Source organism: Zalophus californianus, chromosome 2, assembly GCF_009762305.2.
Source record: "Zalophus californianus isolate mZalCal1 chromosome 2, mZalCal1.pri.v2, whole genome shotgun sequence".
Taxonomy (NCBI): Eukaryota; Metazoa; Chordata; class Mammalia; order Carnivora; family Otariidae; genus Zalophus; species Zalophus californianus.
This window is the reverse complement of record NC_045596.1, coordinates 96,939,669-96,951,568: the sequence shown is the minus strand read 5'-3', so window position 1 is coordinate 96,951,568 and position 11,900 is coordinate 96,939,669.

Genomic DNA, 11,900 nt, shown 5'->3' with positions numbered 1-11,900 from the left:
CTGTACCCACAATATCTTTGAGGGATGCATCTAGTTTTGCATTTTACTGGGGGGAAAAGTAAGCAACTGAAGTATAACTTCAATTGTCTGGAGTAGTCCTGTGTTTTGTTTTAATTACAGTTAAAGTCTTTGTCCTGTCATTTATTCTCTCTGTAACATGTATTTTAAGAAATGTTACTAGACAACTGTTACAATTTATAAATGTTAGGTTGTATTAGTGAGTAAATAGATGCTTCTGTGAGTGCATGGGTCCCTTTTCACACCCACTAATAATGCAACAATATTGATTAGTTTGATTTTGTGAGTGGAAGATCCATTGCTGCAAACACTTGTTCTCTTTTCTACCCTGGTGTTTTTTTGTGTGTGTATTTGTGTGAGTTGGTTAGAACTGACCCCACTGAGGCAGTCCAAGCAAGACAGTACTGATCCTCCTCAGGACCTAACACAACCACTTCTGTTTGCTTCTAGATCTGTGACTAGACTCAAGTTCCTATAGATCCCTGAAGATGAGATGCAAAGTGTGACCCATGAAGAGATCATCCTCTAAAACACCAAATGAACTACTTGAATGTGTGCACACAGAAATCTGGGAAAGATGTGAGGGAATGAATACTATGAGTGTGGGACAATGATGGGAAGAACATAAAGCTGGATCAGGCAATACTTCTTTATGTGGGCTCACAAAACTGAGATTCTGCACTTAATATGGCAGCTGGGCAGTTAGAAAAGATTTCCAAAATTGGTTTGCTTGGCTGGCTGAAACATGGACCAAAAAGCAACCCACCATTTGGTGAAATAGCAAATGTAGACCTGTCTTAGTTTAATGTAGAGGAAGGGATTTGAATGGTTTAGGGAAATTGGAATTCCAGAGTAGATTTGTCATTGAAGAAGTATGCACAGCAGGAGGATACAGAAGCATACATACCTTTCACCAATACTGTGAGACATGAACTTGTGAGGGGAGCCTCAGCATCTTAGAAGAGCACCATAATTGCTTTTCTCATTAGACCAGTCCTTACAGTGGGAACTGGGGCCCCTGAACTGTGAAACCTAAATGCAGTGGGAGTAATTAGATTCTGGAGTAACAGGGTAAATTTTGGTGCTCAACTACCAAAAACAGGATTAGTGTGTTTACCATTAGTGTGTTCAAAGTAGCCATCAGAATAGTCTAACTCACACAGACCTATGGCATTGACTAGTTGATCACAGTATTACTAGAAATGAAATAGATAAGAAGTTTACTAAATTCTTATTTGACCTGTTTAAGCAGAAACATTCTAGGCCAAGTAAGCAAAGGTCTAATCTGAATCATAAAAAGAGAGTCAGAGCCCCTCAATCAATTCCTGAACTTGTACCAGTTTAGAGACCCAGAGTTCCTTAAATGAAGGTGAGGCTGGGTCCCATTGAGGAAGGACCAGGACCCCAGTAACCAAACTACCAAAAATTTATTTTGGATAATGTTTCTCCCTCCCTTCCCCAAAGGGCCCTACAGCTTTTTACCAGGGTGGTCGCACTGGTAAATTCTACCTTTCAGGGACTAGTGGACACTGGCTGTGGACTGACATTAAATCCAAGAGACCTGAGATATTACTGTGGTCCACCAGTCAGAGCAGGAGTTTATGGGAGTCAGGTGAGCAATGGAGTTTGGGCTCGTCTCACATCGTACCCACTGGTCCCTGAATCCATCCTGTGATTATCTCTCCAATTCTAGAATGCACAATTGGAATAGATAAACTCAGCAGGTGGCAGAATCCCTACATTGATTTCCTAACCTGTGAAGTGAGGCCTATCATGGTGGGAAAAGTTCCTGGAGGGATTGAAGTGATTAGTGCTATATCTAGGATTTGAAGGCTGTAAGGGTGGTGATTCCCACCACATCCCCACATAACTCTCCTATTTGGCCTGTGCAGAAGACAGATACCTTGGAGAATGACAGTGGATTAGCATAAGCTTAACCAGGTGATGGCTCCAAGTACGGCCCGCTGAAGCAGATGTTTCATTGTTTAAGCAAATTAGCACCCCCTCCCCTCCAGTACCTGGTATGCGACTATTGATCTGGCAAAAGTTTTTTCTTAATAACTCTCAGTGAAGACTACCAGAAGCAGTTTGTTTTCAGCTGGCAAGACCAACAATAAGCATTCATTGTTCTACCTGAGGGGTATATCTGTTCCCCAGCCTTATGTCATAATTCAGTTTTCAGGGACCTTGATTGTCTTTTCTTTCCACAAGATATCACTCTGGTCCATTACATTAACGACAACATGCTGATTGGGATACAGTGATCAAGAAGTGACAACTATTCTAGACTTCTTAGTAAAACATTTGCATGTCAGATGGTGGGAAATACTGCAGAACCAACAAAAATTCAGGGAACTTTTACCTCAGAGAAGTTTCTAGGGGTCCAGTAGTATAAGGCATGTCAAGATATCCGTTCAAAGGCAAAAGAAAAGTTGTTGCATCAGGCCCCTCCTACAATAAAAAAGCAAAGGGCCTCTTTGGATTTGGGAGGTAACATATTCTTCATTTCAGTGTGTTACTACAGCCCATTTGCTAAGTGACCTGAAAACTTGCTAGATTTGAGTGGAACCAAAACCAAGAGAAGGTTCTGCAATAGGTCCAGGTTGCTGGGCAAGCTGCTCTGCCCCTTGGATCATATGGTCCAGCATATCTAACGGTCAGTGTGAACAGAGTTGCTGTTTGCTGCCTTTGGCCAGTCCCTGGAGGTGATCACAGTGCAGACATTTAGGATTTTGGAGCAAAGCCCTGCCATCCTCTGCAGATAACTATTCTCCTGCTATGGAGCCTTAGTAAAGATTGAACACTTAAACGTGGGCCACTGATGAGCTGCCTAAGCTGCCCACCATGATCTTGGTATTGTCTAATCCACTGAGCCATAATGTTAGGAGTGAGCACAACACTTTAACATCAAATGAAAGTGATATATACATGATAAGGTCCAAGCAGGCCCTGAAGGCATGAGTAATTTACATGAAGAAGTTAGCTCAGTTGGTTAAAAGTCTGACTTGGGCTCAGGTTATGATCTTGGGATCCTGGGATGGAGCTCAGCATCGGGCTCCCTGCTTCTGCCCCTCCCCGCACCTGTGCTCACTCTCTTTCTCTCAAGTAAATAAATAAAATCTTAAATATATATATATCTATATAGATATATTAGATATATAGATATACTAATATATATACATATCTATCTAATATATATATATATCTAATATATCTATATAGATATATATATATATTAGAAAACACAGTCCTGTGGCACCTAGGTAGCTCAGTCGGTTAAGTGTCTGCCTTCAGCTCCGGTCATGATCCCAGGGTCCTGGGATCAAGTCCCACATTGGGCTCCCTGCTCAGCAGGGAGTCTGCTTCTCTCTCTCCCACTGCTGTTCCCCCTGCTTGTGCTCTCTTGTTCTCTCGGTCAAATAAATAAATAAAACCTTCTAAAAGGAAAACAAAAGAAAAGAAAACACAGTCCTGTCTAGTACAGCAAAAAGCACCATAGTTTGAAACAGGTTTGTGTTCTTATATTTAATTAAGAACTTTTAAAAAAATAAAGTGTTTATATATTAACATCTGAATTCATGACTACAAAGTTCAAGTAAAAAAGAAAATTCTAACACCAGGGAGAAATAATAAAAACAGAGTCAGAGATAGTATCAAATAGTAATAAAAGTACAATAAAGAAAAAAATCTGGTATGTCCTTTTTAATAACAGTTTCTAGCCTTCATTGTTTTCTCCTCTCCTCCAATAAGGCAACTGCTTCCTTAACTGCAGGCTCACACTACAGATTTTCGTGACTTTATCCTAATTTCATACTGGTAAATTATAGACATATACACTAGGGTCAACATCAGTACAGTTTTAAACAGGTTTTCTTATGTAAGAATATTTTTACATTAGCAGACAAGTTGTCAGGATGCTACAGAGATTTTTCTAGTATACCCTCTAGCCTATGTCCAGTGCTACATTTGCCACAACTAATGAGCCAATAGTGAAACAATATTATAAACTAAAGTTCATGCTTTATTTAGATTGTCTTAGTTTCCATGAAAGGACCTTTAATCTATACAGGTTGCCCTGCTGTCCAAAAGTAGAGCATCCCTATGAAAGCTTGCAAAGCCGAAATGGCATAAAATGAAGAAGTAATTGCCATTAATTTATGTGGAGACATTTTTGAGAATTCCCAGATCCCCAAAATAACCTCTTAGGTTTTCTGGTAACTCAGGACACATCTTGCTAAGGGATGCACAAAGTAAATGGAGTTAAAGCACAATGCCCACGGGCACCGTTCAAAGCTATGGTGGCTTGATACTGAGATGCTGAGTGTCTTTCCAGGGGAAGGAGCTTGGTGCGGCCACTCTTGGTGCTCATAAAGGGTATGCACTGCCTTTATAACAGAGTTTTTTTTTTTTTTTTTTGCTACAAAAAAAAAAAAAAAAACCCTAAATGCTACTTTTGATTTTTTGCCTTTTTTCAAAAGAAGCAAAAATCCTCTTTGGATTTTTTTTTTCCAGTTAACAGGTATGAATGTAGGTCTTTCATAAAAAAGAAGTGGCATAATATGAACTTTGAACAAACAGGGGATACCTAAATGTAATACCACACTACATTTAGTCATCATGCCTCCTTAGACTCCTCTGGGCTGTAAATGTGTCTCAGACTTCCCTGATTTTGATGATCTTGAGAATTTTGAGGACTAGTGCTCATGGGTATGGGTATGTAATGAATTTCCCTCTATTCACGTTTGTCTGATTATTTTCTTTTCCTTTTAAGGATTTATTTGTTATTTGAGAGAGAGAGACAGGGAGAGGAGCAAGCAGGGGGAAGGGCAGAGGGAGAGGGAGACAAGTAGACTCCCAGCTACACGAAGAACTGGATGCAGGCCTCCATCCCAGGACCCTGAGATCATGACCTGAGCCGAAATCAAGAGTTGGACACTTAACTGACTGAGTCAACAGGTGCCCCTGCCTCATTATTTTTCTAATGATTAGACTGAGGTCATAGTGATACCGGAGACTTGGGGAGTTCTCTGCACCTGAGACCTGAACCACCAGTCTATGCCAGGTTCTTGACTTTACCACAAGAAATTCAAGGATGAGTCAAAGTAAAACAGAAGAGGTTTTATTGCAAAGCAAAAGTACACACAGATTTGAGGATCTGAGTCATGCCAGGTGGATGTAGGATTCTGGTTCCTACTGGGAATTGTAATCATGGGAGGCAATATCCATGTAGGGTTCTGGAAAAAGTTGGCGATTTTTAAGAATTCTGTATATCATTACACCTGCTCTATAACAGTAACTATGCATAGGTGCAGTCTGATTTTTTTTGTGTGTGTGTGTATACTCTAAATGTACCCCAAAAGAGTCCTCTAGCACCCCAAGAGAGGGGTCATTCTCTATCATTTGCAGGCTGACTGGGATTTTATATGTGTGCCTGCTGACAGTTGGTAGTAGTGCAAGCTTCTGGTATCTCTGCAGCTTGTCATGGTGACACTGGCCTCTATGTTGTCTTTCTCCTTCGTACAGTTGAAACCCTTATTGTGAGCCCATGTTGAGTGACTGGAGTGTTGTATCTGCTGACAGACTTCTTCCTAATATTATTACAATACTAATTGATCCTGAATTTTTTAGCATTATGTTGCACATGCCTATCACGCTATGTGTCTTAGAAATTATTTAATACTCAAATATGTTCCTTATTAAAAATAGTTACTCTACTTCAAAATAAATTATGTCCCAGAATATTATCAAAGAAAGGTGCTTAATCAATCTTAACTTGCAAAATAAAATCTACAATGACCCATTATTTGTTATCTAAAATTTGTTACAGTTTAGCTACAACGCATTGGGTAAAAGACGAGTTAGCACTGAAAAACAAACAGCTCGTGGTTGTGAAGCCAGAAATAATTTCACATTCACTTAATACCTCTAAAAAGCATGAATTATTGTAGGATAAGAGTCACAAAAAGATACAACATGAAATTAGAGCACCTTTAGTTGCATTATTTGCAAATTATAAGTTTTGTAACAGAGAAAATAAGGATTTCTTTTATCCCCGGGACCTTTATTGTAAAATATTTCTACTTTGTTTTTAAGAGGTAGGTTTTTTCCCTATTATTTAATTATCAGATTGTGTGAAAAGATGTAATTGTCCATTTTGTAACATTACCAATAACTTTGTGGCAAATATGAGAAAGACAATAACATCAAATGGTGGTGAGCCACCCAACAGATACAGGAAATGGATTTCTGCTCTCCTGCAGTGGTAAGCTATCACTGAACCTATTGGAGGGTCTGGAAAATAAAAGACCTGGGGAATACTCATCATGACTCCCACAAAAGTGATATCCACTGATCGATGAATTCTGTAGAAGGGGGTTTGTGAGAAAGGCGGTACGTTAGCGATATTAAAATCCTTTTTCTTGTCAGAAAAAAATGGTGCACAGCCTTCTTGGCCCTTGCCAACATGTTGTAGACTTAGGATTTCGAAGTATTTGTCTTTCATGCTATTGTATATGAGACAAATTTAAAAACAATAAAAGTAATTACTATCCACAACTACATCATCAGAGAAAAAACAGTGGAGATTGGTAATTAATTGTTCCTAGAACCACCATATAAAAGAGAACCTTCTTCTTTAGATTAGGCTTCAAACTTCACTTTTGGATTCAGTCTACCAAAACTGTTTTTTCATACCCTCTGTTTTAACCAGAAACTTAGAACACTCCATGACACTATAGTGCCATGAGAATTGCTTTGATTGAACAGAACTCAGCAAGAGCAAAATGGCCTGTGATGTCAGTGGCCATGCTAGCAACAAAAGTTTGTTTAACAAATAAATTGATAAAGACCAACATAAGCCTAATTTCCCGTTTTATTTTGTAGACATCAATTAATCCATACATAGCAAACTTGAACAGATTTTAACATCTTCAAATCATTTCTTTTTATGATAAAAGAAAACTATGGCAATCTCCTCCAGGACCAAAATTTGTACAGCATCCCTTTTATTGCATTCTATTCACCAAAGCAAATTGTAAGGCAAGCCCAGAGCAAAGGGTTGAAATCAACACTGCCCCTTGAGGAGAGGAGCTGCACATATCTGTGGCCATTTTTTAATAAACCCTGTCCACTGATGATGGCATTAGTATAAATATATAGATGTCACTATTCAGGATTTTTTTTAATTTTTTTATTGTTATGTTAATCACCATACCTCATTAGTTTTTGATGCAGTGTTCCATGATTCATTGTTTGTGCATAACACCCAGTGCTCCATGCAGAACGTGCCCTCTTTAATACCCATCACCAGGCTAACCCATCCCCCTGCCCCTCTCCCCTCTAGAACCCTCAGTTTGTTTTTCAGAGTCCATCATCTCTCATGGTTCGTCTAGGATTTTATTTTCTGAGCCAAAGTTGCTAAACTCCTACCACTTTCTCCATATTTTGACCTATTATCTAATTATATTATGTTATTAAATGTGTACTCTCTCTATATTGAGGACCATATTGGACTATTTTGTTCCCTTTGTCATTAAGACAACTAAATACCAAAATGCAGCACTTAAAATATAAATAACATGTTTACAGTGCAAAAATTTCCATTTTATTGTTTCATCGGTTACATCTGGGAAATATGTAAATGTTCTAGTACAAAATATTTTAAGCATACAGTGGATTGTTTTAGTGAAAGAAGCTAGACACAAAAGGCCATATATTGAATGATTCCACTTATATGAAATGTTCAGAATAGAAAATTCTTTAGAGATAAAAATAGTTAAAGATAGATGGATAAAAATTAAAAAAAATAAAATAAAAATAAAAAGTAGATGGATAAAAATAAATGGTTACCAGAGGCTGCTGAGAAGGAGAAGTAATGAGAGACTACCATGAGTATGAATTGTTTCAAGGGAGGGATGCCTGGGTGGCTGGGTCGGTTAAATGCCTACCTTTGGCTCAGGTCATGATCCCAGGGTCCTGGGATCGAGTCCTGCATCGGGCTCTTTTCTCAGTGGGGAGTCTGCTTCTCCCTCCACCTGCCGCTCCCCCTGCTTGTGCTCTCTCTCTCTCTCTGACAAATAAATAAAATTTAAAAAAAAGATTTGTTGGTGGTAATGTTTGCACATCTCTGTGAATATGCTAAAATTTGCCTATGTGAACACTTTACAAGGGTGAATTTTACATTAGGTGAATTATATATCAATTAAAAACTATATATTGGATTCTTTAATGATCAATGTTGCAATATCTTTTAAAAGACCATTGTAGGACTTCCTAATTAAAAAGGACATTTTATTTTTTTAGTGATTCAGTAGAGTTGAACGATGTGTCAGGTCAGCACTTTGACTAGTATCAGTGATTATATGTCCATATAATAAACATGTACTCTGCTAGATAATGATATTAATTAGTGTCATAAAATCACTGAATAATACACTTCTAATAACAGGAAGAATTACAAAGAGAAGTTAGGAAATTTGTTGTTTTTCAAGAATTTTAGAATTACTAAAAGTCAAAAAATAAATGTTAATGTATTTATCTGAATTATAATTTTAATAATTGACTTTTTCTTAGGGTTGATTGCAAAAAATTATTTATCATAAATTTATGCTTATTTATAGCAACTATGCTGGGACGATATAGAAAAGCACATCTATAGATGATACATATTCGGCAATAAACAGTGTTTACTTAGGAAAACAGAGCAAATGTTTTATGGAAATGGATGATTTACAATAGAAATTGGAGTTCACATACATATAGGACGTACTATAGAAAGGAAGGTCTGAGTAATTTAAGGGATTTGGAGGATCAGAGAAAGTTACAAACCATGATAGGCTGAGGCATCTGTGGGAGATAGTCGGTTGGAGTTTGCAGGAAAATTCCAGATGCTTTCCATGTCTGACTGTCAAAGCGGGGTCAGAAAAGAATTCATGGACAGGTGTGTAGGAGCTGCCACCGCAAAGAAAACCGCAGTGGCATGGTTAGGGAAATTCTACTGGTCAGTGGGGCCAGTAGTCAGGAAGAAGAGCTGGAAGCTGGAGTCCACTGGCATGTCCACATTTGCTGTCACTCTGCCTGAGTGCTGTAATCTGCTGAGAGGAATGGTTTCTTCTCATTCACATTCCATTTAGTAGTTAAAACTGAGAATGAAGTGGATGGAAATGTTTATTTCTATAAGTGAATGTTGAGTAAATCAAAATCAAATTATGCAATAATATATACTATATTATATGGAACACTTAAAAGATCAAAATACTATTCATTGATTACAGTAGAAAGGGTTTTCTTATTTATTTAGATTTTATTTATTTATTTGAGAGAGAGAGCAGAGCGAGAGAGGGAGAGAACAGGAGCTGGGGTGGGGAAGGGCAGAGGCAGAGGAAGAAGCAGACTTCCTGCAGAGCAGGGAGCCTGACTCAGGGCTCAATCCCAGGACCTTGGAATCTTGGAATCTTGGAATCACGTCCTGAGCCGAAGGCAGACACTTAACCTTAACCGACTGAGTAACCCAGGCGCCCCTAGAAGGGTTTAAACTGAGTTCTTAATGTCATAGTTCCTTAAAAAAATCACAGATATAAAAGAATGTTAAAAAATTAATTTGTGTATTGGAAGTATAAATACTCTTTATATTATAGTCTCTATCCTTATTTGTGTGTTCAAAATATTTTATAAATGTTTAAAAAATACTTCGGATGGAAAAACTTTATACATTGGTTTTCAATACTGCTTATCGTAATGGAAAGTATGAAAACAAACATTAAATAATATGGGAATTATACATTCATTTTATAGATTATTTTCCCATCATTAAGAGTGTGTTTTTATACTGGAGTGGTCGGGGGTGGGAGGGATGGGGTGGCTGGGTGATAGATATTGGGGAGGGTATGTGCTACGGTGAGCGCTGTGAATTGTGCAAGACTGTTGAATCACAGATCTGTACTTCTGAAACAAATAACGCAACATATTTTAAGAAAAAAGAAAAAGAAGAAGATAACAGAAGAGGAAGAAAAGGGGAGTATGTCAGAGGGGGAGACGAACCATGAGAGATGATGGACTCTGAAAAAGAAACTGAGGGTTCTAGAGGGGAGGGGGGTAGGGGGATGGGTTAGCCTGGTGATGGGTATTGAGGAGGGCACGTTCTGCATGGAGCACTGGGTGTTATGAACAAACAATGAATCATGGAACACTGCACCAAAAACTAATGATGTAATATATGGTGATTAACATAACAATAAAAATTAAAAAAAAAAAAAAAAAAAGAGTGTGTTTTTAAAAGTTATATCATAGAGAAATGCTTGTTTTATAATATGATAGCTAAGCAGAATTCAAAAGATTCAAATTTCATTCTTAACATATGTGTATATATATGTACGTATATACACATATTTTAACATGTACTAAAATGCCTAACAGAGGGACACCTGGTTTCAGTTGGTTAAGCATCTGCCTTAACCGGGGTCCTGAGATTGAGCCCAGCATTGGGCTCCCTGATCAGCAGGGAGCTTGCTTCTCCCTTGGCCTGCTGCTTGCCCTGCTTGTGCACGCTCTCTCTCTCTCTGACAAATAAATTAAAAAAAAAAAATCTTAAAAAAAATTAAGATGCCTAAAAGAATGTAAATTTTAGCAGGACAATTCTGATACCATGTGAGGAAACTTAAAAATTATGAAAACTATTTGAAATGTAATGAGCTGCCAACTAAAGAGATGATTTCCCCCACTGGGAAGTAACCCAAACAAAAGTCACTACTTACAACAGGAGCTATGGAGAAGATTCAGGTATGAAGTGAAGGTTTTGATCGTAAGACTCTTTCTAATATTCCAGCCAATCTGTAACAGTGCTACTATAATGATACTGAGTCTGGCTTGTTCTGTTTTTGCCAGCTTGGGCAATTAATACAGTGCCAATCAATTTCATTTATTTATTCACGTATTTCATTATAAAGACAGTTGTAAATCTCATTCTCCTCAGACACATCGCTTAAGTTATCAGTTTCTAAATCATTTACTCAACAACATGTACTAAAGACTTTGTGCCAGGCACTATTTAATGCAATGGGGATACCAAGATTAATAAAACTATGATTTGATACAGTTGTTGCTTTTGATGGAGTATAAAGTCTGTCAATAATCTATTCCAAAAATTATTGCTAGTCTTTCAAAAGCTTAAACATAAAGGAAAACATCACTTTTGAATATGGAAAGCTTTTCCCCACCTTACAAATCAGTATTCAAGAGATAATGTTATGCGGGCTTATTGCAATGCTCACACAATTTCTGTGTTGTTTATTACTATGGTATTTTGCACCTGTCATTTCCAATCATTCTCTCTCAACACTGACTCTATCTTAGTCACTGTTGAGTTGCAGTTTGTTCCCATGATTATTTGCTCTTTTAGAATTTTTTCTATAATTTCTAAAAGTTAAGGCATTTTAGCATGTAAGATATGCAAGGTTTTGACTGTACATATGCTCATAATACACATATCCATTAATTAAAAATGACTTGAAACATATTCAATTCATGTAAATATATGATATCTCAAGGCAAACCAGATTAATATAGTTCATAAATCATAAACTTATTCTTAAATTGTATAAGTAAATGAAAACTAAGAAAGTCACACTCAACTACATGTCCCTGCTGTTGTCAATAGTTAAAAATTACTACATGTTGTTTTGGTTTTGCAGGGGCAAGTGGGGTCTTGTGGGAAGTTGAAGGTGCCACCAGTGTGATCTACGGCTCCGAATGCCCTGACCGTTTCTGGGGCCCTATCTGGAGTGGTCAGTGAGCGGTAATAGCCCGAGCAGCTGCTGCAGTCACACTGTGCAAGTTCTCCCTGCACTCGGCCCCAGCCATCTGGATCCCAGAGGCCAAGGGAAATC